General features: G+C 39.3%; 2 pseudogenes; both read left to right on the forward strand.

Annotated features, from left to right (window-relative positions):
* Positions 1 to 26,361, forward strand: part of LOC145661202 (cytochrome c oxidase subunit 1 pseudogene) — a 51,462-nt pseudogene extending 25,101 nt beyond the window's left edge.
* A 14-nt stretch (positions 26,362 to 26,375) lies between these two features.
* On the forward strand, positions 26,376 to 27,053 carry LOC145694254 (cytochrome c oxidase subunit 2 pseudogene; annotated as a pseudogene).
* The last annotated feature ends 405 nt before the right edge of the window (positions 27,054 to 27,458 follow it).

A 27,458-nucleotide genomic window follows, 5' to 3' on the forward strand; every position in this document is an offset into this window, starting at 1 on the left:
AGACGGAAAGGATATATTTATACGCTAACTGTTGAGATGGTCTCGAAACTAGGCAGTATGTTCGTGTAAAGTTTCGAGACGATACTGAATTATTTAAAATCAAACATATGTAGCATTGGAAATGGAGCATCACCAGTGTCTCTATCGGAAGCAATGTTCGGGGGGGGGAGTATTAGCCCGGGGGCACTGCTGATAACATTCTATTTGTTATTGTATTATATACGTATTATTTTGATCTCGCCAGGGGCGCTCTGAGGAGGCGGTGTTCCCCAAAAAGAGTCTGAAAGAAACAATGGGCATCTTTTTCACGATATAGTGTCCATACAAGACAACAATACATTTTGTCTCGCGACAACAGTGTCTACTTCAAACCGGAAACGATTGCAAAATATCTCTCTCCCCTTTTATGTCCCTCGTTAAGATACCTGCGTATACCAAATTTGGAGTGAATACCACAAATGGAAAGTATAAAATATTAATTTTAAGGAAATACACACACATACAGGGACGTACGCAGGGGGTGGTTCCTGGGGGTCCGGACCACCCCCGAAATTCCAACTTTTGTGTAAATGTAGCCTAATTTTTGGGACAAGTTTAGGAATTTCAATATAAAATACACAGATATTGAGTTTGGACCCCTCCCGAAATAAATTCCTGCGTACGCCACTGCACACACACGCTCATACACACACACAAATGGGCCCCTCTTGAAAATTGTCTCGTCGGCAGCGTACATATTTATAATATATAAGATACGTGGGAAAGTGCCCTTTTCGATTTAATAGTTTTAGTTGCGGGTCCGGTTGGAATGAAATGCCGTATATGATAGAGTCAAGCTTATCATATACATAGGTGAGTGTCATTTCCTTAATCACCTATGCTATAAAACTAAACTTTCAAAGAAAGAAAAAGTGACAGAAAAACTTGTTGGGAATCGAACCCAGGTCTCCCGCCTAGTAGGCTCACGTCGTTCCCCTACACTACTCAATTCCTTAGATTCTGGATTTCCTACCTACTGCTCACATAGTACTGGTACGTAGCGGGCCCGCGTCTCTGGAATTATATACCTCTATAATCGGAAACACACTTAATTGTTTGCGTACTTCCACAAAACATACAAACACCAAATTTTGCATACTTGTTCCTCATGGGATGTGAGTAATGGGAAAATTCCGATATCACGAAAAAGGCGACATTTTCCATGTAAATGAAGTGTTGAAATTTTTCGTCCGTTTGAAATGCTAGTTTTTAGAGTAGTTCCGCACACCATAGAAACTTCATATTTTGTCAGGCAGTGAAGCTAGGAACATAGTTTATGATAGAAAAAAGAGCATTAAAATTCGTTTTTGTTTCGCGACGCAAATCGTAAAAATGTGAAATTTGTAATGGCTGTATCTAGGAGGTAGAAATTTCGAGGTGATGTTTATTCTGATGCGTAGTTTGCGAATCCGCCCTTAAAGTTGAAAAAAATAGTCACGTTCGGTGTAAGAAAGTGCTAGGAATATTATAAGGGGGCGTCTAATTCTACACAATTTGTAGATATGGTGGAATCACGAAATTGCGTTCAAGTGTGTATAGTACAGCGCATGTGAGGGGAAAATTCCGACATGTTGGAAAAGTCGTCATCTTCGATTCAAAATGGCGGCTCAAAAATTGTTAACCATGAAAATTGTAAGTTGTGCTCTTGGTCGGTAAGCCAGGTTTCGCTATGTTATTAAGGACGTAGTTCAGTTTAAGTGAAGAAACAAATCATTGGAGAAGTCGCCATCTTGAATTCAAAATTGCCATATTTTTGAATTGCCTTCATTTGGCCTCTTATGTGGTATATTGAGGAGAATAGAACAAGCAGAATTCAACGTAGTAAGTTAGCTCCGCGGTAAAGTGTCTGGTTTCTGAGTAGCAGGTCTGGGTTCGAATCCCCGCCGACCTTGTTTTATCTTGCGTTTTTTTTCTTATCACGTTGCTTTGTTTTATCAAAATAATTTCTGTTGGCATTGCGTGAACAAAATATTTTCGTTATTACAGACATAGACGGAAAGGATATATTTATACGCTAACTGTTGAGATGGTCTCGAAACTAGGCAGTATGTTCGTGTAAAGTTTCGAGACGATACTGAATTATTTAAAATCAAACATATGTAGCATTGGAAATGGAGCATCACCAGTGTCTCTATCGGAAGCAATGTTCGGGGGGGGGGAGTATTAGCCCGGGGGCACTGCTGATAACATTCTATTTGTTATTGTATTATATACGTATTATTTTGATCTCGCCAGGGGCGCTCTGAGGAGGCGGTGTTCCCCAAAAAGAGTCTGAAAGAAACAATGGGCATCTTTTTCACGATATAGTGTCCATACAAGACAACAATACATTTTGTCTCGCGACAACAGTGTCTACTTCAAACCGGAAACGATTGCAAAATATCTCTCTCCCCTTTTATGTCCCTCGTTAAGATACCTGCGTATACCAAATTTGGAGTGAATACCACAAATGGAAAGTATAAAATATTAATTTTAAGGAAATACACACACATACAGGGACGTACGCAGGGGGTGGTTCCTGGGGGTCCGGACCACCCCCGAAATTCCAACTTTTGTGTAAATGTAGCCTAATTTTTGGGACAAGTTTAGGAATTTCAATATAAAATACACAGATATTGAGTTTGGACCCCTCCCGAAATAAATTCCTGCGTACGCCACTGCACACACACGCTCATACACACACACAAATGGGCCCCTCTTGAAAATTGTCTCGTCGGCAGCGTACATATTTATAATATATAAGATACGTGGGAAAGTGCCCTTTTCGATTTAATAGTTTTAGTTGCGGGTCCGGTTGGAATGAAATGCCGTATATGATAGAGTCAAGCTTATCATATACATAGGTGAGTGTCATTTCCTTAATCACCTATGCTATAAAACTAAACTTTCAAAGAAAGAAAAAGTGACAGAAAAACTTGTTGGGAATCGAACCCAGGTCTCCCGCCTAGTAGGCTCACGTCGTTCCCCTACACTACTCAATTCCTTAGATTCTGGATTTCCTACCTACTGCTCACATAGTACTGGTACGTAGCGGGCCCGCGTCTCTGGAATTATATACCTCTATAATCGGAAACACACTTAATTGTTTGCGTACTTCCACAAAACATACAAACACCAAATTTTGCATACTTGTTCGTCATGGGATGTGAGTAATGGGAAAATTCCGATATCACGAAAAAGGCGACATTTTCCATGTAAATGAAGTGTTGAAATTTTTCGTCGGTTTGAAATGCTAGTTTTTAGAGTAGTTCCGCACACCATAGAAACTTCATATTTTGTCAGGCAGTGAAGCTAGGAACATAGTTTATGATAGAAAAAAGAGCATTAAAATTCGTTTTTGTTTCGCGACGCAAATCGTAAAAATGTGAAATTTGTAATGGCTGTATCTAGGAGGTAGAAATTTCGAGGTGATGTTTATTCTGATGCGTAGTTTGCGAATCCGCCCTTAAAGTTGAAAAAAATAGTCACGTTCGGTGTAAGAAAGTGCTAGGAATATTATAAGGGGGCGTCTAATTCTACACAATTTGTAGATATGGTGGAATCACGAAATTGCGTTCAAGTGTGTATAGTACAGCGCATGTGAGGGGAAAATTCCGACATGTTGGAAAAGTCGTCATCTTCGATTCAAAATGGCGGCTCAAAAATTGTTAACCATGAAAATTGTAAGTTGTGCTCTTGGTAGGTAAGCCAGGTTTCGCTATGTTATTAAGGACGTAGTTCAGTTTAAGTGAAGAAACAAATCATTGGAGAAGTCGCCATCTTGAATTCAAAATTGCCATATTTTTGAATTGCCTTCATTTGGCCTCTTATGTGGTATATTGAGGAGAATAGAACAAGCAGAATTCAACGTAGTAAGTTAGCTCCGCGGTAAAGTGTCTGGTTTCTGAGTAGCAGGTCTGGGTTCGAATCCCCGCCGACCTTGTTTTATCTTGCGTTTTTTTTCTTATCACGTTGCTTTGTTTTATCAAAATAATTTCTGTTGGCATTGCGTGAACAAAATATTTTCGTTATTACAGACATAGACGGAAAGGATATATTTATACGCTAACTGTTGAGATGGTCTCGAAACTAGGCAGTATGTTCGTGTAAAGTTTCGAGACGATACTGAATTATTTAAAATCAAACATATGTAGCATTGGAAATGGAGCATCACCAGTGTCTCTATCGGAAGCAATGTTCGGGGGGGGGGAGTATTAGCCCGGGGGCACTGCTGATAATATTCTATTTGTTATTGTATTATATACGTATTATTTTGATCTCGCCAGGGGCGCTCTGAGGAGGCGGTGTTCCCCAGAAAGAGTCTGAAAGAAACAATGGGCATCTTTTTCACGATATAGTGTCCATACAAGACAACAATACATTTTGTCTCGCGACAACAGTGTCTACTTCAAACCGGAAACGATTGCAAAATATCTCTCTCCCCTTTTATGTCCCTCGTTAAGATACCTGCGTATACCAAATTTGGAGTGAATACCACAAATGGAAAGTATAAAATATTAATTTTAAGGAAATACACACACATACAGGGACGTACGCAGGGGGTGGTTCCTGGGGGTCCGGACCACCCCCGAAATTCCAACTTTTGTGTAAATGTAGCCTAATTTTTGGGACAAGTTTAGGAATTTCAATATAAAATACACAGATATTGAGTTTGGACCCCTCCCGAAATAAATTCCTGCGTACGCCACTGCACACACACGCTCATACACACACACAAATGGGCCCCTCTTGAAAATTGTCTCGTCGGCAGCGTACATATTTATAATATATAAGATACGTGGGAAAGTGCCCTTTTCGATTTAATAGTTTTAGTTGCGGGTCCGGTTGGAATGAAATGCCGTATATGATAGAGTCAAGCTTATCATATACATAGGTGAGTGTCATTTCCTTAATCACCTATGCTATAAAACTAAACTTTCAAAGAAAGAAAAAGTGACAGAAAAACTTGTTGGGAATCGAACCCAGGTCTCCCGCCTAGTAGGCTCACGTCGTTCCCCTACACTACTCAATTCCTTAGATTCTGGATTTCCTACCTACTGCTCACATAGTACTGGTACGTAGCGGGCCCGCGTCTCTGGAATTATATACCTCTATAATCGGAAACACACTTAATTGTTTGCGTACTTCCACAAAACATACAAACACCAAATTTTGCATACTTGTTCGTCATGGGATGTGAGTAATGGGAAAATTCCGATATCACGAAAAAGGCGACATTTTCCATGTAAATGAAGTGTTGAAATTTTTCGTCGGTTTGAAATGCTAGTTTTTAGAGTAGTTCCGCACACCATAGAAACTTCATATTTTGTCAGGCAGTGAAGCTAGGAACATAGTTTATGATAGAAAAAAGAGCATTAAAATTCGTTTTTGTTTCGCGACGCAAATCGTAAAAATGTGAAATTTGTAATGGCTGTATCTAGGAGGTAGAAATTTCGAGGTGATGTTTATTCTGATGCGTAGTTTGCGAATCCGCCCTTAAAGTTGAAAAAAATAGTCACGTTCGGTGTAAGAAAGTGCTAGGAATATTATAAGGGGGCGTCTAATTCTACACAATTTGTAGATATGGTGGAATCACGAAATTGCGTTCAAGTGTGTATAGTACAGCGCATGTGAGGGGAAAATTCCGACATGTTGGAAAAGTCGTCATCTTCGATTCAAAATGGCGGCTCAAAAATTGTTAACCATGAAAATTGTAAGTTGTGCTCTTGGTAGGTAAGCCAGGTTTCGCTATGTTATTAAGGACGTAGTTCAGTTTAAGTGAAGAAACAAATCATTGGAGAAGTCGCCATCTTGAATTCAAAATTGCCATATTTTTGAATTGCCTTCATTTGGCCTCTTATGTGGTATATTGAGGAGAATAGAACAAGCAGAATTCAACGTAGTAAGTTAGCTCCGCGGTAAAGTGTCTGGTTTCTGAGTAGCAGGTCTGGGTTCGAATCCCCGCCGACCTTGTTTTATCTTGCGTTTTTTTTCTTATCACGTTGCTTTGTTTTATCAAAATAATTTCTGTTGGCATTGCGTGAACAAAATATTTTCGTTATTACAGACATAGACGGAAAGGATATATTTATACGCTAACTGTTGAGATGGTCTCGAAACTAGGCAGTATGTTCGTGTAAAGTTTCGAGACGATACTGAATTATTTAAAATCAAACATATGTAGCATTGGAAATGGAGCATCACCAGTGTCTCTATCGGAAGCAATGTTCGGGGGGGGGGGAGTATTAGCCCGGGGGCACTGCTGATAACATTCTATTTGTTATTGTATTATATACGTATTATTTTGATCTCGCCAGGGGCGCTCTGAGGAGGCGGTGTTCCCCAAAAAGAGTCTGAAAGAAACAATGGGCATCTTTTTCACGATATAGTGTCCATACAAGACAACAATACATTTTGTCTCGCGACAACAGTGTCTACTTCAAACCGGAAACGATTGCAAAATATCTCTCTCCCCTTTTATGTTCCTCGTTAAGATACCTGCGTATACCAAATTTGGAGTGAATACCACAAATGGAAAGTATAAAATATTAATTTTAAGGAAATACACACACATACAGGGACGTACGCAGGGGGTGGTTCCTGGGGGTCCGGACCACCCCCGAAATTCCAACTTTTGTGTAAATGTAGCCTAATTTTTGGGACAAGTTTAGGAATTTCAATATAAAATACACAGATATTGAGTTTGGACCCCTCCCGAAATAAATTCCTGCGTACGCCACTGCACACACACGCTCATACACACACACAAATGGGCCCCTCTTGAAAATTGTCTCGTCGGCAGCGTATATATTTATAATATATAAGATATGTGGGAAAGTGCCCTTTTCGATTTAATAGTTTTAGTTGCGGGTCCGGTTGGAATGAAATGCCGTATATGATAGAGTCAAGCTTATCATATACATAGGTGAGTGTCATTTCCTTAATCACCTATGCTATAAAACTAAACTTTCAAAGAAAGAAAAAGTGACAGAAAAACTTGTTGGGAATCGAACCCAGGTCTCCCGCCTAGTAGGCTCACGTCGTTCCCCTACACTACTCAATTCCTTAGATTCTGGATTTCCTACCTACTGCTCACATAGTACTGGTACGTAGCGGGCCCGCGTCTCTGGAATTATTATATACCTCTATAATCGGAAACACACTTAATTGTTTGCGTACTTCCACAAAACATACAAACACCAAATTTTGCATACTTGTTCGTCATGGGATGTGAGTAATGGGAAAATTCCGATATCACGAAAAAGGCGACATTTTCCATGTAAATGAAGTGTTGAAATTTTTCGTCGGTTTGAAATGCTAGTTTTTAGAGTAGTTCCGCACACCATAGAAACTTCATATTTTGTCAGGCAGTGAAGCTAGGAACATAGTTTATGATAGAAAAAAGAGCATTAAAATTCGTTTTTGTTTCGCGACGCAAATCGTAAAAATGTGAAATTTGTAATGGCTGTATCTAGGAGGTAGAAATTTCGAGGTGATGTTTATTCTGATGCGTAGTTTGCGAATCCGCCCTTAAAGTTGAAAAAAATAGTCACGTTCGGTGTAAGAAAGTGCTAGGAATATTATAAGGGGGCGTCTAATTCTACACAATTTGTAGATATGGTGGAATCACGAAATTGCGTTCAAGTGTGTATAGTACAGCGCATGTGAGGGGAAAATTCCGACATGTTGGAAAAGTCGTCATCTTCAATTCAAAATGGCGGCTCAAAAATTGTTAACCATGAAAATTGTAAGTTGTGCTCTTGGTAGGTAAGCCAGGTTTCGCTATGTTATTAAGGACGTAGTTCAGTTTAAGTGAAGAAACAAATCATTGGAGAAGTCGCCATCTTGAATTCAAAATTGCCATATTTTTGAATTGCCTTCATTTGGCCTCTTATGTGGTATATTGAGGAGAATAGAACAAGCAGAATTCAACGTAGTAAGTTAGCTCCGCGGTAAAGTGTCTGGTTTCTGAGTAGCAGGTCTGGGTTCGAATCCCCGCCGACCTTGTTTTATCTTGCGTTTTTTTTCTTATCACGTTGCTTTGTTTTATCAAAATAATTTCTGTTGGCATTGCGTGAACAAAATATTTTCGTTATTACAGACATAGACGGAAAGGATATATTTATACGCTAACTGTTGAGATGGTCTCGAAACTAGGCAGTATGTTCGTGTAAAGTTTCGAGACGATACTGAATTATTTAAAATCAAACATATGTAGCATTGGAAATGGAGCATCACCAGTGTCTCTATCGGAAGCAATGTTCGGGGGGGGGGGGAGTATTAGCCCGGGGGCACTGCTGATAACATTCTATTTGTTATTGTATTATATACGTATTATTTTGATCTCGCCAGGGGCGCTCTGAGGAGGCGGTGTTCCCCAAAAAGAGTCTGAAAGAAACAATGGGCATCTTTTTCACGATATAGTGTCCATACAAGACAACAATACATTTTGTCTCGCGACAACAGTGTCTACTTCAAACCGGAAACGATTGCAAAATATCTCTCTCCCCTTTTATGTTCCTCGTTAAGATACCTGCGTATACCAAATTTGGAGTGAATACCACAAATGGAAAGTATAAAATATTAATTTTAAGGAAATACACACACATACAGGGACGTACGCAGGGGGTGGTTCCTGGGGGTCCGGACCACCCCCGAAATTCCAACTTTTGTGTAAATGTAGCCTAATTTTTGGGACAAGTTTAGGAATTTCAATATAAAATACACAGATATTGAGTTTGGACCCCTCCCGAAATAAATTCCTGCGTACGCCACTGCACACACACGCTCATACACACACACAAATGGGCCCCTCTTGAAAATTGTCTCGTCGGCAGCGTATATATTTATAATATATAAGATATGTGGGAAAGTGCCCTTTTCGATTTAATAGTTTTAGTTGCGGGTCCGGTTGGAATGAAATGCCGTATATGATAGAGTCAAGCTTATCATATACATAGGTGAGTGTCATTTCCTTAATCACCTATGCTATAAAACTAAACTTTCAAAGAAAGAAAAAGTGACAGAAAAACTTGTTGGGAATCGAACCCAGGTCTCCCGCCTAGTAGGCTCACGTCGTTCCCCTACACTACTCAATTCCTTAGATTCTGGATTTCCTACCTACTGCTCACATAGTACTGGTACGTAGCGGGCCCGCGTCTCTGGAATTATTATATACCTCTATAATCGGAAACACACTTAATTGTTTGCGTACTTCCACAAAACATACAAACACCAAATTTTGCATACTTGTTCGTCATGGGATGTGAGTAATGGGAAAATTCCGATATCACGAAAAAGGCGACATTTTCCATGTAAATGAAGTGTTGAAATTTTTCGTCGGTTTGAAATGCTAGTTTTTAGAGTAGTTCCGCACACCATAGAAACTTCATATTTTGTCAGGCAGTGAAGCTAGGAACATAGTTTATGATAGAAAAAAGAGCATTAAAATTCGTTTTTGTTTCGCGACGCAAATCGTAAAAATGTGAAATTTGTAATGGCTGTATCTAGGAGGTAGAAATTTCGAGGTGATGTTTATTCTGATGCGTAGTTTGCGAATCCGCCCTTAAAGTTGAAAAAAATAGTCACGTTCGGTGTAAGAAAGTGCTAGGAATATTATAAGGGGGCGTCTAATTCTACACAATTTGTAGATATGGTGGAATCACGAAATTGCGTTCAAGTGTGTATAGTACAGCGCATGTGAGGGGAAAATTCCGACATGTTGGAAAAGTCGTCATCTTCAATTCAAAATGGCGGCTCAAAAATTGTTAACCATGAAAATTGTAAGTTGTGCTCTTGGTAGGTAAGCCAGGTTTCGCTATGTTATTAAGGACGTAGTTCAGTTTAAGTGAAGAAACAAATCATTGGAGAAGTCGCCATCTTGAATTCAAAATTGCCATATTTTTGAATTGCCTTCATTTGGCCTCTTATGTGGTATATTGAGGAGAATAGAACAAGCAGAATTCAACGTAGTAAGTTAGCTCCGCGGTAAAGTGTCTGGTTTCTGAGTAGCAGGTCTGGGTTCGAATCCCCGCCGACCTTGTTTTATCTTGCGTTTTTTTTCTTATCACGTTGCTTTGTTTTATCAAAATAATTTCTGTTGGCATTGCGTGAACAAAATATTTTCGTTATTACAGACATAGACGGAAAGGATATATTTATACGCTAACTGTTGAGATGGTCTCGAAACTAGGCAGTATGTTCGTGTAAAGTTTCGAGACGATACTGAATTATTTAAAATCAAACATATGTAGCATTGGAAATGGAGCATCACCAGTGTCTCTATCGGAAGCAATGTTCGGGGGGGGGGGGAGTATTAGCCCGGGGGCACTGCTGATAACATTCTATTTGTTATTGTATTATATACGTATTATTTTGATCTCGCCAGGGGCGCTCTGAGGAGGCGGTGTTCCCCAAAAAGAGTCTGAAAGAAACAATGGGCATCTTTTTCACGATATAGTGTCCATACAAGACAACAATACATTTTGTCTCGCGACAACAGTGTCTACTTCAAACCGGAAACGATTGCAAAATATCTCTCTCCCCTTTTATGTCCCTCGTTAAGATACCTGCGTATACCAAATTTGGAGTGAATACCACAAATGGAAAGTATAAAATATTAATTTTAAGGAAATACACACACATACAGGGACGTACGCAGGGGGTGGTTCCTGGGGGTCCGGACCACCCCCGAAATTCCAACTTTTGTGTAAATGTAGCCTAATTTTTGGGACAAGTTTAGGAATTTCAATATAAAATACACAGATATTGAGTTTGGACCCCTCCCGAAATAAATTCCTGCGTACGCCACTGCACACACACGCTCATACACACACACAAATGGGCCCCTCTTGAAAATTGTCTCGTCGGCAGCGTACATATTTATAATATATAAGATACGTGGGAAAGTGCCCTTTTCGATTTAATAGTTTTAGTTGCGGGTCCGGTTGGAATGAAATGCCGTATATGATAGAGTCAAGCTTATCATATACATAGGTGAGTGTCATTTCCTTAATCACCTATGCTATAAAAGTAAACTTTCAAAGAAAGAAAAAGTGACAGAAAAACTTGTTGGGAATCGAACCCAGGTCTCCCGCCTAGTAGGCTCACGTCGTTCCCCTACACTACTCAATTCCTTAGATTCTGGATTTCCTACCTACTGCTCACATAGTACTGGTACGTAGCGGGCCCGCGTCTCTGGAATTATATACCTCTATAATCGGAAACACACTTAATTGTTTGCGTACTTCCACAAAACATACAAACACCAAATTTTGCATACTTGTTCGTCATGGGATGTGAGTAATGGGAAAATTCCGATATCACGAAAAAGGCGACATTTTCCATGTAAATGAAGTGTTGAAATTTTTCGTCGGTTTGAAATGCTAGTTTTTAGAGTAGTTCCGCACACCATAGAAACTTCATATTTTGTCAGGCAGTGAAGCTAGGAACATAGTTTATGATAGAAAAAAGAGCATTAAAATTCGTTTTTGTTTCGCGACGCAAATCGTAAAAATGTGAAATTTGTAATGGCTGTATCTAGGAGGTAGAAATTTCGAGGTGATGTTTATTCTGATGCGTAGTTTGCGAATCCGCCCTTAAAGTTGAAAAAAATAGTCACGTTCGGTGTAAGAAAGTGCTAGGAATATTATAAGGGGGCGTCTAATTCTACACAATTTGTAGATATGGTGGAATCACGAAATTGCGTTCAAGTGTGTATAGTACAGCGCATGTGAGGGGAAAATTCCGACATGTTGGAAAAGTCGTCATCTTCGATTCAAAATGGCGGCTCAAAAATTGTTAACCATGAAAATTGTAAGTTGTGCTCTTGGTCGGTAAGCCAGGTTTCGCTATGTTATTAAGGACGTAGTTCAGTTTAAGTGAAGAAACAAATCATTGGAGAAGTCGCCATCTTGAATTCAAAATTGCCATATTTTTGAATTGCCTTCATTTGGCCTCTTATGTGGTATATTGAGGAGAATAGAACAAGCAGAATTCAACGTAGTAAGTTAGCTCCGCGGTAAAGTGTCTGGTTTCTGAGTAGCAGGTCTGGGTTCGAATCCCCGCCGACCTTGTTTTATCTTGCGTTTTTTTTCTTATCACGTTGCTTTGTTTTATCAAAATAATTTCTGTTGGCATTGCGTGAACAAAATATTTTCGTTATTACAGACATAGACGGAAAGGATATATTTATACGCTAACTGTTGAGATGGTCTCGAAACTAGGCAGTATGTTCGTGTAAAGTTTCGAGACGATACTGAATTATTTAAAATCAAACATATGTAGCATTGGAAATGGAGCATCACCAGTGTCTCTATCGGAAGCAATGTTCGGGGGGGGGGGAGTATTAGCCCGGGGGCACTGCTGATAACATTCTATTTGTTATTGTATTATATACGTATTATTTTGATCTCGCCAGGGGCGCTCTGAGGAGGCGGTGTTCCCCAAAAAGAGTCTGAAAGAAACAATGGGCATCTTTTTCACGATATAGTGTCCATACAAGACAACAATACATTTTGTCTCGCGACAACAGTGTCTACTTCAAACCGGAAACGATTGCAAAATATCTCTCTCCCCTTTTATGTCCCTCGTTAAGATACCTGCGTATACCAAATTTGGAGTGAATACCACAAATGGAAAGTATAAAATATTAATTTTAAGGAAATACACACACATACAGGGACGTACGCAGGGGGTGGTTCCTGGGGGTCCGGACCACCCCCGAAATTCCAACTTTTGTGTAAATGTAGCCTAATTTTTGGGACAAGTTTAGGAATTTCAATATAAAATACACAGATATTGAGTTTGGACCCCTCCCGAAATAAATTCCTGCGTACGCCACTGCACACACACGCTCATACACACACACAAATGGGCCCCTCTTGAAAATTGTCTCGTCGGCAGCGTACATATTTATAATATATAAGATACGTGGGAAAGTGCCCTTTTCGATTTAATAGCTTTAGTTGCGGGTCCGGTTGGAATGAAATGCCGTATATGATAGAGTCAAGCTTATCATATACATAGGTGAGTGTCATTTCCTTAATCACCTATGCTATAAAAGTAAACTTTCAAAGAAAGAAAAAGTGACAGAAAAACTTGTTGGGAATCGAACCCAGGTCTCCCGCCTAGTAGGCTCACGTCGTTCCCCTACACTACTCAATTCCTTAGATTCTGGATTTCCTACCTACTGCTCACATAGTACTGGTACGTAGCGGGCCCGCGTCTCTGGAATTATATACCTCTATAATCGGAAACACACTTAATTGTTTGCGTACTTCCACAAAACATACAAACACCAAATTTTGCATACTTGTTCGTCATGGGATGTGAGTAATGGGAAAATTCCGATATCACGAAAAAGGCGACATTTTCCATGTAAATGAAGTGTTGAAATTTTTCGTCGGTTTGAAATGCTAGTTTTTAGAGTAGTTCCGCACACCATAGAAACTTCATATTTTGTCAGGCAGTGAAGCTAGGAACATAGTTTATGATAGAAAAAAGAGCATTAAAATTCGTTTTTGTTTCGCGACGCAAATCGTAAAAATGTGAAATTTGTAATGGCTGTATCTAGGAGGTAGAAATTTCGAGGTGATGTTTATTCTGATGCGTAGTTTGCGAATCCGCCCTTAAAGTTGAAAAAAATAGTCACGTTCGGTGTAAGAAAGTGCTAGGAATATTATAAGGGGGCGTCTAATTCTACACAATTTGTAGATATGGTGGAATCACGAAATTGCGTTCAAGTGTGTATAGTACAGCGCATGTGAGGGGAAAATTCCGACATGTTGGAAAAGTCGTCATCTTCGATTCAAAATGGCGGCTCAAAAATTGTTAACCATGAAAATTGTAAGTTGTGCTCTTGGTAGGTAAGCCAGGTTTCGCTATGTTATTAAGGACGTAGTTCAGTTTAAGTGAAGAAACAAATCATTGGAGAAGTCGCCATCTTGAATTCAAAATTGCCATATTTTTGAATTGCCTTCATTTGGCCTCTTATGTGGTATATTGAGGAGAATAGAACAAGCAGAATTCAACGTAGTAAGTTAGCTCCGCGGTAAAGTGTCTGGTTTCTGAGTAGCAGGTCTGGGTTCGAATCCCCGCCGACCTTGTTTTATCTTGCGTTTTTTTTCTTATCACGTTGCTTTGTTTTATCAAAATAATTTCTGTTGGCATTGCGTGAACAAAATATTTTCGTTATTACAGACATAGACGGAAAGGATATATTTATACGCTAACTGTTGAGATGGTCTCGAAACTAGGCAGTATGTTCGTGTAAAGTTTCGAGACGATACTGAATTATTTAAAATCAAACATATGTAGCATTGGAAATGGAGCATCACCAGTGTCTCTATCGGAAGCAATGTTCGGGGGGGGGGAGTATTAGCCCGGGGGCACTGCTGATAATATTCTATTTGTTATTGTATTATATACGTATTATTTTGATCTCGCCAGGGGCGCTCTGAGGAGGCGGTGTTCCCCAGAAAGAGTCTGAAAGAAACAATGGGCATCTTTTTCACGATATAGTGTCCATACAAGACAACAATACATTTTGTCTCGCGACAACAGTGTCTACTTCAAACCGGAAACGATTGCAAAATATCTCTCTCCCCTTTTATGTCCCTCGTTAAGATACCTGCGTATACCAAATTTGGAGTGAATACCACAAATGGAAAGTATAAAATATTAATTTTAAGGAAATACACACACATACAGGGACGTACGCAGGGGGTGGTTCCTGGGGGTCCGGACCACCCCCGAAATTCCAACTTTTGTGTAAATGTAGCCTAATTTTTGGGACAAGTTTAGGAATTTCAATATAAAATACACAGATATTGAGTTTGGACCCCTCCCGAAATAAATTCCTGCGTACGCCACTGCACACACACGCTCATACACACACACAAATGGGCCCCTCTTGAAAATTGTCTCGTCGGCAGCGTACATATTTATAATATATAAGATACGTGGGAAAGTGCCCTTTTCGATTTAATAGTTTTAGTTGCGGGTCCGGTTGGAATGAAATGCCGTATATGATAGAGTCAAGCTTATCATATACATAGGTGAGTGTCATTTCCTTAATCACCTATGCTATAAAACTAAACTTTCAAAGAAAGAAAAAGTGACAGAAAAACTTGTTGGGAATCGAACCCAGGTCTCCCGCCTAGTAGGCTCACGTCGTTCCCCTACACTACTCAATTCCTTAGATTCTGGATTTCCTACCTACTGCTCACATAGTACTGGTACGTAGCGGGCCCGCGTCTCTGGAATTATATACCTCTATAATCGGAAACACACTTAATTGTTTGCGTACTTCCACAAAACATACAAACACCAAATTTTGCATACTTGTTCGTCATGGGATGTGAGTAATGGGAAAATTCCGATATCACGAAAAAGGCGACATTTTCCATGTAAATGAAGTGTTGAAATTTTTCGTCGGTTTGAAATGCTAGTTTTTAGAGTAGTTCCGCACACCATAGAAACTTCATATTTTGTCAGGCAGTGAAGCTAGGAACATAGTTTATGATAGAAAAAAGAGCATTAAAATTCGTTTTTGTTTCGCGACGCAAATCGTAAAAATGTGAAATTTGTAATGGCTGTATCTAGGAGGTAGAAATTTCGAGGTGATGTTTATTCTGATGCGTAGTTTGCGAATCCGCCCTTAAAGTTGAAAAAAATAGTCACGTTCGGTGTAAGAAAGTGCTAGGAATATTATAAGGGGGCGTCTAATTCTACACAATTTGTAGATATGGTGGAATCACGAAATTGCGTTCAAGTGTGTATAGTACAGCGCATGTGAGGGGAAAATTCCGACATGTTGGAAAAGTCGTCATCTTCGATTCAAAATGGCGGCTCAAAAATTGTTAACCATGAAAATTGTAAGTTGTGCTCTTGGTAGGTAAGCCAGGTTTCGCTATGTTATTAAGGACGTAGTTCAGTTTAAGTGAAGAAACAAATCATTGGAGAAGTCGCCATCTTGAATTCAAAATTGCCATATTTTTGAATTGCCTTCATTTGGCCTCTTATGTGGTATATTGAGGAGAATAGAACAAGCAGAATTCAACGTAGTAAGTTAGCTCCGCGGTAAAGTGTCTGGTTTCTGAGTAGCAGGTCTGGGTTCGAATCCCCGCCGACCTTGTTTTATCTTGCGTTTTTTTTCTTATCACGTTGCTTTGTTTTATCAAAATAATTTCTGTTGGCATTGCGTGAACAAAATATTTTCGTTATTACAGACATAGACGGAAAGGATATATTTATACGCTAACTGTTGAGATGGTCTCGAAACTAGGCAGTATGTTCGTGTAAAGTTTCGAGACGATACTGAATTATTTAAAATCAAACATATGTAGCATTGGAAATGGAGCATCACCAGTGTCTCTATCGGAAGCAATGTTCGGGGGGGGGGGAGTATTAGCCCGGGGGCACTGCTGATAACATTCTATTTGTTATTGTATTATATACGTATTATTTTGATCTCGCCAGGGGCGCTCTGAGGAGGCGGTGTTCCCCAAAAAGAGTCTGAAAGAAACAATGGGCATCTTTTTCACGATATAGTGTCCATACAAGACAACAATACATTTTGTCTCGCGACAACAGTGTCTACTTCAAACCGGAAACGATTGCAAAATATCTCTCTCCCCTTTTATGTTCCTCGTTAAGATACCTGCGTATACCAAATTTGGAGTGAATACCACAAATGGAAAGTATAAAATATTAATTTTAAGGAAATACACACACATACAGGGACGTACGCAGGGGGTGGTTCCTGGGGGTCCGGACCACCCCCGAAATTCCAACTTTTGTGTAAATGTAGCCTAATTTTTGGGACAAGTTTAGGAATTTCAATATAAAATACACAGATATTGAGTTTGGACCCCTCCCGAAATAAATTCCTGCGTACGCCACTGCACACACACGCTCATACACACACACAAATGGGCCCCTCTTGAAAATTGTCTCGTCGGCAGCGTATATATTTATAATATATAAGATATGTGGGAAAGTGCCCTTTTCGATTTAATAGTTTTAGTTGCGGGTCCGGTTGGAATGAAATGCCGTATATGATAGAGTCAAGCTTATCATATACATAGGTGAGTGTCATTTCCTTAATCACCTATGCTATAAAACTAAACTTTCAAAGAAAGAAAAAGTGACAGAAAAACTTGTTGGGAATCGAACCCAGGTCTCCCGCCTAGTAGGCTCACGTCGTTCCCCTACACTACTCAATTCCTTAGATTCTGGATTTCCTACCTACTGCTCACATAGTACTGGTACGTAGCGGGCCCGCGTCTCTGGAATTATTATATACCTCTATAATCGGAAACACACTTAATTGTTTGCGTACTTCCACAAAACATACAAACACCAAATTTTGCATACTTGTTCGTCATGGGATGTGAGTAATGGGAAAATTCCGATATCACGAAAAAGGCGACATTTTCCATGTAAATGAAGTGTTGAAATTTTTCGTCGGTTTGAAATGCTAGTTTTTAGAGTAGTTCCGCACACCATAGAAACTTCATATTTTGTCAGGCAGTGAAGCTAGGAACATAGTTTATGATAGAAAAAAGAGCATTAAAATTCGTTTTTGTTTCGCGACGCAAATCGTAAAAATGTGAAATTTGTAATGGCTGTATCTAGGAGGTAGAAATTTCGAGGTGATGTTTATTCTGATGCGTAGTTTGCGAATCCGCCCTTAAAGTTGAAAAAAATAGTCACGTTCGGTGTAAGAAAGTGCTAGGAATATTATAAGGGGGCGTCTAATTCTACACAATTTGTAGATATGGTGGAATCACGAAATTGCGTTCAAGTGTGTATAGTACAGCGCATGTGAGGGGAAAATTCCGACATGTTGGAAAAGTCGTCATCTTCAATTCAAAATGGCGGCTCAAAAATTGTTAACCATGAAAATTGTAAGTTGTGCTCTTGGTAGGTAAGCCAGGTTTCGCTATGTTATTAAGGACGTAGTTCAGTTTAAGTGAAGAAACAAATCATTGGAGAAGTCGCCATCTTGAATTCAAAATTGCCATATTTTTGAATTGCCTTCATTTGGCCTCTTATGTGGTATATTGAGGAGAATAGAACAAGCAGAATTCAACGTAGTAAGTTAGCTCCGCGGTAAAGTGTCTGGTTTCTGAGTAGCAGGTCTGGGTTCGAATCCCCGCCGACCTTGTTTTATCTTGCGTTTTTTTTCTTATCACGTTGCTTTGTTTTATCAAAATAATTTCTGTTGGCATTGCGTGAACAAAATATTTTCGTTATTACAGACATAGACGGAAAGGATATATTTATACGCTAACTGTTGAGATGGTCTCGAAACTAGGCAGTATGTTCGTGTAAAGTTTCGAGACGATACTGAATTATTTAAAATCAAACATATGTAGCATTGGAAATGGAGCATCACCAGTGTCTCTATCGGAAGCAATGTTCGGGGGGGGGAGTATTAGCCCGGGGGCACTGCTGATAACATTCTATTTGTTATTGTATTATATACGTATTATTTTGATCTCGCCAGGGGCGCTCTGAGGAGGCGGTGTTCCCCAAAAAGAGTCTGAAAGAAACAATGGGCATCTTTTTCACGATATAGTGTCCATACAAGACAACAATACATTTTGTCTCGCGACAACAGTGTCTACTTCAAACCGGAAACGATTGCAAAATATCTCTCTCCCCTTTTATGTCCCTCGTTAAGATACCTGCGTATACCAAATTTGGAGTGAATACCACAAATGGAAAGTATAAAATATTAATTTTAAGGAAATACACACACATACAGGGACGTACGCAGGGGGTGGTTCCTGGGGGTCCGGACCACCCCCGAAATTCCAACTTTTGTGTAAATGTAGCCTAATTTTTGGGACAAGTTTAGGAATTTCAATATAAAATACACAGATATTGAGTTTGGACCCCTCCCGAAATAAATTCCTGCGTACGCCACTGCACACACACGCTCATACACACACACAAATGGGCCCCTCTTGAAAATTGTCTCGTCGGCAGCGTACATATTTATAATATATAAGATACGTGGGAAAGTGCCCTTTTCGATTTAATAGTTTTAGTTGCGGGTCCGGTTGGAATGAAATGCCGTATATGATAGAGTCAAGCTTATCATATACATAGGTGAGTGTCATTTCCTTAATCACCTATGCTATAAAAGTAAACTTTCAAAGAAAGAAAAAGTGACAGAAAAACTTGTTGGGAATCGAACCCAGGTCTCCCGCCTAGTAGGCTCACGTCGTTCCCCTACACTACTCAATTCCTTAGATTCTGGATTTCCTACCTACTGCTCACATAGTACTGGTACGTAGCGGGCCCGCGTCTCTGGAATTATATACCTCTATAATCGGAAACACACTTAATTGTTTGCGTACTTCCACAAAACATACAAACACCAAATTTTGCATACTTGTTCGTCATGGGATGTGAGTAATGGGAAAATTCCGATATCACGAAAAAGGCGACATTTTCCATGTAAATGAAGTGTTGAAATTTTTCGTCGGTTTGAAATGCTAGTTTTTAGAGTAGTTCCGCACACCATAGAAACTTCATATTTTGTCAGGCAGTGAAGCTAGGAACATAGTTTATGATAGAAAAAAGAGCATTAAAATTCGTTTTTGTTTCGCGACGCAAATCGTAAAAATGTGAAATTTGTAATGGCTGTATCTAGGAGGTAGAAATTTCGAGGTGATGTTTATTCTGATGCGTAGTTTGCGAATCCGCCCTTAAAGTTGAAAAAAATAGTCACGTTCGGTGTAAGAAAGTGCTAGGAATATTATAAGGGGGCGTCTAATTCTACACAATTTGTAGATATGGTGGAATCACGAAATTGCGTTCAAGTGTGTATAGTACAGCGCATGTGAGGGGAAAATTCCGACATGTTGGAAAAGTCGTCATCTTCGATTCAAAATGGCGGCTCAAAAATTGTTAACCATGAAAATTGTAAGTTGTGCTCTTGGTCGGTAAGCCAGGTTTCGCTATGTTATTAAGGACGTAGTTCAGTTTAAGTGAAGAAACAAATCATTGGAGAAGTCGCCATCTTGAATTCAAAATTGCCATATTTTTGAATTGCCTTCATTTGGCCTCTTATGTGGTATATTGAGGAGAATAGAACAAGCAGAATTCAACGTAGTAAGTTAGCTCCGCGGTAAAGTGTCTGGTTTCTGAGTAGCAGGTCTGGGTTCGAATCCCCGCCGACCTTGTTTTATCTTGCGTTTTTTTTTCTTATCACGTTGCTTTGTTTTATCAAAATAATTTCTGTTGGCATTGCGTGAACAAAATATTTTCGTTATTACAGACATAGACGGAAAGGATATATTTATACGCTAACTGTTGAGATGGTCTCGAAACTAGGCAGTATGTTCGTGTAAAGTTTCGAGACGATACTGAATTATTTAAAATCAAACATATGTAGCATTGGAAATGGAGCATCACCAGTGTCTCTATCGGAAGCAATGTTCGGGGGGGGGAGTATTACCCCGGGGGCACTGCTGATAACATTCTATTTGTTATTGTATTATATACGTATTATTTTGATCTCGCCAGGGGCGCTCTGAGGAGGCGGTGTTCCCCAGAAAGAGTCTGAAAGAAACAATGGGCATCTTTTTCACGATATAGTGTCCATACAAGACAACAGTACATTTTGTCTCGCGACAACAGTGTCTACTTCAAACCGGAAACGATTGCAAAATATCTCTCTCCCCTTTTATGTCCCTCGTTAAGATACCTGCGTATACCAAATTTGGAGTGAATACCACAAATGGAAAGTATAAAATATTAATTTTAAGGAAATACACACACATACAGGGACGTACGCAGGGGGTGGTTCCTGGGGGTCCGGACCACCCCCGAAATTCCAACTTTTGTGTAAATGTAGCCTAATTTTTGGGACAAGTTTAGGAATTTCAATATAAAATACACAGATATTGAGTTTGGACCTCTCCCGAAATAAATTCCTGCGTACGCCACTGCACACACACGCTCATACACACACACAAATGGGCCCCTCTTGAAAATTGTCTCGTCGGCAGCGTACATATTTATAATATATAAGATACGTGGGAAAGTGCCCTTTTCGATTTAATAGTTTTAGTTGCGGGTCCGGTTGGAATGAAATGCCGTATATGATAGAGTCAAGCTTATCATATACATAGGTGAGTGTCATTTCCTTAATCACCTATGCTATAAAACTAAACTTTCAAAGAAAGAAAAAGTGACAGAAAAACTTGTTGTGAATCGAACCCAGGTCTCCCGCCTAGTAGGCTCACGTCGTTCCCCTACACTACTCAATTCCTTAGATTCTGGATTTCCTACCTACTGCTCACATAGTACTGGTACGTAGCGGGCCCGCGTCTCTGGAATTATATACCTCTATAATCGGAAACACACTTAATTGTTTGCGTACTTCCACAAAACATACAAACACCAAATTTTGCATACTTGTTCGTCATGGGATGTGAGTAATGGGAAAATTCCGATATCACGAAAAAGGCGACATTTTCCATGTAAATGAAGTGTTGAAATTTTTCGTCCGTTTGAAATGCTAGTTTTTAGAGTAGTTCCGCACACCATAGAAACTTCATATTTTGTCAGGCAGTGAAGCTAGGAACATAGTTTATGATAGAAAAAAGAGCATTAAAATTCGTTTTTGTTTCGCGACGCAAATCGTAAAAATGTGAAATTTGTAATGGCTGTATCTAGGAGGTAGAAATTTCGAGGTGATGTTTATTCTGATGCGTAGTTTGCGAATCCGCCCTTAAAGTTGAAAAAAATAGTCACGTTCGGTGTAAGAAAGTGCTAGGAATATTATAAGGGGGCGTCTAATTCTACACAATTTGTAGATATGGTGGAATCACGAAATTGCGTTCAAGTGTGTATAGTACAGCGCATGTGAGGGGAAAATTCCGACATGTTGGAAAAGTCGTCATCTTCGATTCAAAATGGCGGCTCAAAAATTGTTAACCATGAAAATTGTAAGTTGTGCTCTTGGTAGGTAAGCCAGGTTTCGCTATGTTATTAAGGACGTAGTTCAGTTTAAGTGAAGAAACAAATCATTGGAGAAGTCGCCATCTTGAATTCAAAATTGCCATATTTTTGAATTGCCTTCATTTGGCCTCTTATGTGGTATATTGAGGAGAATAGAACAAGCAGAATTCAACGTAGTAAGTTAGCTCCGCGGTAAAGTGTCTGGTTTCTGAGTAGCAGGTCTGGGTTCGAATCCCCGCCGACCTTGTTTTATCTTGCGTTTTTTTTCTTATCACGTTGCTTTGTTTTATCAAAATAATTTCTGTTGGCATTGCGTGAACAAAATATTTTCGTTATTACAGACATAGACGGAAAGGATATATTTATACGCTAACTGTTGAGATGGTCTCGAAACTAGGCAGTATGTTCGTGTAAAGTTTCGAGACGATACTGAATTATTTAAAATCAAACATATGTAGCATTGGAAATGGAGCATCACCAGTGTCTCTATCGGAAGCAATGTTCGGGGGGGGGAGTATTAGCCCGGGGGCACTGCTGATAACATTCTATTTGTTATTGTATTATATACGTATTATTTTGATCTCGCCAGGGGCGCTCTGAGGAGGCGGTGTTCCCCAAAAAGAGTCTGAAAGAAACAATGGGCATCTTTTTCACGATATAGTGTCCATACAAGACAACAATACATTTTGTCTCGCGACAACAGTGTCTACTTCAAACCGGAAACGATTGCAAAATATCTCTCTCCCCTTTTATGTCCCTCGTTAAGATACCTGCGTATACAAAATTTGGAGTGAATACCACAAATGGAAAGTATAAAATATTAATTTTAAGGAAATACACACACATACAGGGACGTACGCAGGGGGTGGTTCCTGGGGGTCCGGACCACCCCCGAAATTCCAACTTTTGTGTAAATGTAGCCTAATTTTTGGGACAAGTTTAGGAATTTCAATATAAAATACACAGATATTGAGTTTGGACCCCTCCCGAAATAAATTCCTGCGTACGCCACTGCACACACACGCTCATACACACACACAAATGGGCCCCTCTTGAAAATTGTCTCGTCGGCAGCGTACATATTTATAATATATAAGATACGTGGGAAAGTGCATTTTTCGATTTAATAGTTTTAGTTGCGGGTCCGGTTGGAATGAAATGCCGTATATGATAGAGTCAAGCTTATCATATACATAGGTGAGTGTCATTTCCTTAATCACCTATGCTATAAAACTAAACTTTCAAAGAAAGAAAAAGTGACAGAAAAACTTGTTGGGAATCGAACCCAGGTCTCCCGCCTAGTAGGCTCACGTCGTTCCCCTACACTACTCAATTCCTTAGATTCTGGATTTCCTACCTACTGCTCACATAGTACTGGTACGTAGCGGGCCCGCGTCTCTGGAATTATATACCTCTATAATCGGAAACACACTTAATTGTTTGCGTACTTCCACAAAACATACAAACACCAAATTTTGCATACTTGTTCGTCATGGGATGTGAGTAATGGGAAAATTCCGATATCACGAAAAAGGCGACATTTTCCATGTAAATGAAGTGTTGAAATTTTTCGTCGGTTTGAAATGCTAGTTTTTAGAGTAGTTCCGCACACCATAGAAACTTCATATTTTGTCAGGCAGTGAAGCTAGGAACATAGTTTATGATAGAAAAAAGAGCATTAAAATTCGTTTTTGTTTCGCGACGCAAATCGTAAAAATGTGAAATTTGTAATGGCTGTATCTAGGAGGTAGAAATTTCGAGGTGATGTTTATTCTGATGCGTAGTTTGCGAATCCGCCCTTAAAGTTGAAAAAAATAGTCACGTTCGGTGTAAGAAAGTGCTAGGAATATTATAAGGGTGCGTCTAATTCTACACAATTTGTAGATATGGTGGAATCACGAAATTGCGTTCAAGTGTGTATAGTACAGCGCATGTGAGGGGAAAATTCCGACATGTTGGAAAAGTCGTCATCTTCGATTCAAAATGGCGGCTCAAAAATTGTTAACCATGAAAATTGTAAGTTGTGCTCTTGGTAGGTAAGCCAGGTTTCGCTATGTTATTAAGGACGTAGTTCAGTTTAAGTGAAGAAACAAATCATTGGAGAAGTCGCCATCTTGAATTCAAAATTGCCATATTTTTGAATTGCCTTCATTTGGCCTCTTATGTGGTATATTGAGGAGAATAGAACAAGTAGAATTCAACGTAGTAAGTTAGCTCCGCGGTAAAGTGTCTGGTTTCTGAGTAGCAGGTCTGGGTTCGAATCCCCGCCGACCTTGTTTTATCTTGCGTTTTTTTTTCTTATCACGTTGCTTTGTTTTATCAAAATAATTTCTGTTGGCATTGCGTGAACAAAATATTTTCGTTATTACAGACATAGACGGAAAGGATATATTTATACGCTAACTGTTGAGATGGTCTCGAAACTAGGCAGTATGTTCGTGTAAAGTTTCGAGACGATACTGAATTATTTAAAATCAAACATATGTAGCATTGGAAATGGAGCATCACCAGTGTCTCTATCGGAAGCAATGTTCGGGGGGGGGAGTATTACCCCGGGGGCACTGCTGATAACATTCTATTTGTTATTGTATTATATACGTATTATTTTGATCTCGCCAGGGGCGCTCTGAGGAGGCGGTGTTCCCCAAAAAGAGTCTGAAAGAAACAATGGGCATCTTTTTCACGATATAGTGTCCATACAAGACAACAATACATTTTGTCTCGCGACAACAGTGTCTACTTCAAACCGGAAACGATTGCAAAATATCTCTCTCCCCTTTTATGTCCCTCGTTAAGATACCTGCGTATACCAAATTTGGAGTGAATACCACAAATGGAAAGTATAAAATATTAATTTTAAGGAAATACACACACATACAGGGACGTACGCAGGGGGTGGTTCCTGGGGGTCCGGACCACCCCCGAAATTCCAACTTTTGTGTAAATGTAGCCTAATTTTTGGGACAAGTTTAGGAATTTCAATATAAAATACACAGATATTGAGTTTGGACCCCTCCCGAAATAAATTCCTGCGTACGCCACTGCACACACACGCTCATACACACACACAAATGGGCCCCTCTTGAAAATTGTCTCGTCGGCAGCGTACATATTTATAATATATAAGATACGTGGGAAAGTGCCCTTTTCGATTTAATAGTTTTAGTTGCGGGTCCGGTTGGAATGAAATGCCGTATATGATAGAGTCAAGCTTATCATATACATAGGTGAGTGTCATTTCCTTAATCACCTATGCTATAAAACTAAACTTTCAAAGAAAGAAAAAGTGACAGAAAAACTTGTTGTGAATCGAACCCAGGTCTCCCGCCTAGTAGGCTCACGTCGTTCCCCTACACTACTCAATTCCTTAGATTCTGGATTTCCTACCTACTGCTCACATAGTACTGGTACGTAGCGGGCCCGCGTCTCTGGAATTATATACCTCTATAATCGGAAACACACTTAATTGTTTGCGTACTTCCACAAAACATACAAACACCAAATTTTGCATACTTGTTCGTCATGGGATGTGAGTAATGGGAAAATTCCGATATCACGAAAAAGGCGACATTTTCCATGTTTAGGAATAATTTATGCAATACTGGCAATTGGATTCCTAGGATTTATTGTCTGGGCTCATCATATATTCACTGTTGGTATAGACGTTGATACTCGCGCCTACTTTACTGCTGCCACAATAATCATTGCTGTTCCTACAGGAATTAAGGTATTCAGATGAATTGCCACACTTCATGGAGCACAAATAACCTACTCACCTTCAATCTTATGAACTTTAGGTTTTATTTTCCTATTTACTGTTGGAGGCCTCACGGGAGTTGTATTGGCAAATTCATCCTTAGACATTGTTCTCCATGACACTTATTATGTAGTAGCACACTTTCATTATGTACTATCTATGGGTGCTGTATTTGCTATCATAGCAGGACTTATCCATTGATTCCCCCTATTCAGAGGAACAACAATAAATCCTACATGACTAAAAATTCAATTTTTAGTAATATTCATAGGAGTAAACATCACATTCTTTCCTCAACATTTCTTAGGTTTAAGTGGGATACCTCGCCGGTACTCAGATTATCCAGATGCCTACACTACATGAAATATAGTATCAAGTATTGGCTCATTCCTTTCCTTCGTCGCCGTATTAGTACTTGTAATTATTATGTGAGAAGCCTTTGCGAGAGCTCGACCAGTAGTCTTCTCGGACCAACAAACAACATCCTTAGAATGATTCCAGAACTTGCCGCCAGCAGAGCATAGTTATGCAGAACTTCCCTTATTAACAAACTTCTAAGGTGGCAGATAAGTGCATTGGGCCTAAGCCCCAAACATAAGAATAAACATCTTCTTTAGAAATGGCCATTTGAAATCAACTAGGACTTCAAGATGCAGCGTCCCCTGTAATAGAACAAATAGTATTTTTTCATGATCATACAATACTCATTGTAACTATAATTACAGTCCTCGTAGGCTATCTACTAGCCTCTCTCCTACCAAATACATATATTAACCGTAATTTATTAGAAGGCCAAACCCTAGAAACTATTTGAACAATTTTGCCTGCTATTACACTAATCTTTATCGCCCTCCCATCTTTACGACTCTTATACTTACTAGACGAAATTCACCAGCCAGCAATTACCCTTAAAACAATTGGACACCAATGATACTGAAGTTATGAATATTCCGACTTCTCCTTAACAGAATTTGATTCTTACATGGTACCCATCAATGAAATAAATCCTAATTCATTTCGTCTTCTAGATGTAGACAATCGCATCGTATTGCCTATTAATATTGACATTCGTATTCTAATTACCGCTGCTGATGTTCTTCACTCATGAGCTATACCTGCCTTTGGCATTAAAGCAGATGCCACCCCAGGACGTTTAAATCAAGTAGCAGCTAATATTACACGCACAGGCTTATTTTTCGGTCAATGCTCAGAAATTTGTGGTGCAAATCATAGTTTCATACCAATTGTTGTTGAGGCCTGCCCTCACTCAGTATTTATTAACTGAATAACAAAAATAATACAAGAACTTTCATTAGGTGGCTGAAAGTAAGCAATGGTCTCTTAAACCAAAAAATAGTAAACTAACAATTACTCCTAATGGAAAAATTAGTTAAATTATAACATAAGCATGTCAAGCTTAAATTACTACTTAATAGTATTTTTCTATTCCACAAATATCTCCCCTAAAATGACTCATCTTATTTATTATATTTTCCTTGTGCTACCTCTTATTTGCATCTATTATATATTTTAATTCAAACACCCCTCATCCTTCCTTAGATAGCACTAACATTAAAAAAACAACTATAAACTGAAAGTGATAACAAATCTTTTTTCAACATTTGACCCCTCTACTTCAATTATAAATATGTCATTTAATTGACTTAGAACAGTAATTGGACTTCTAATTATTCCAATCCCA

Source organism: Thermobia domestica, chromosome 9 (genome assembly GCF_964235325.1).
Source record: "Thermobia domestica chromosome 9, izTheDome1.hap1.1, whole genome shotgun sequence".
In the NCBI taxonomy this organism is placed as follows: domain Eukaryota; kingdom Metazoa; phylum Arthropoda; class Insecta; order Zygentoma; family Lepismatidae; genus Thermobia; species Thermobia domestica.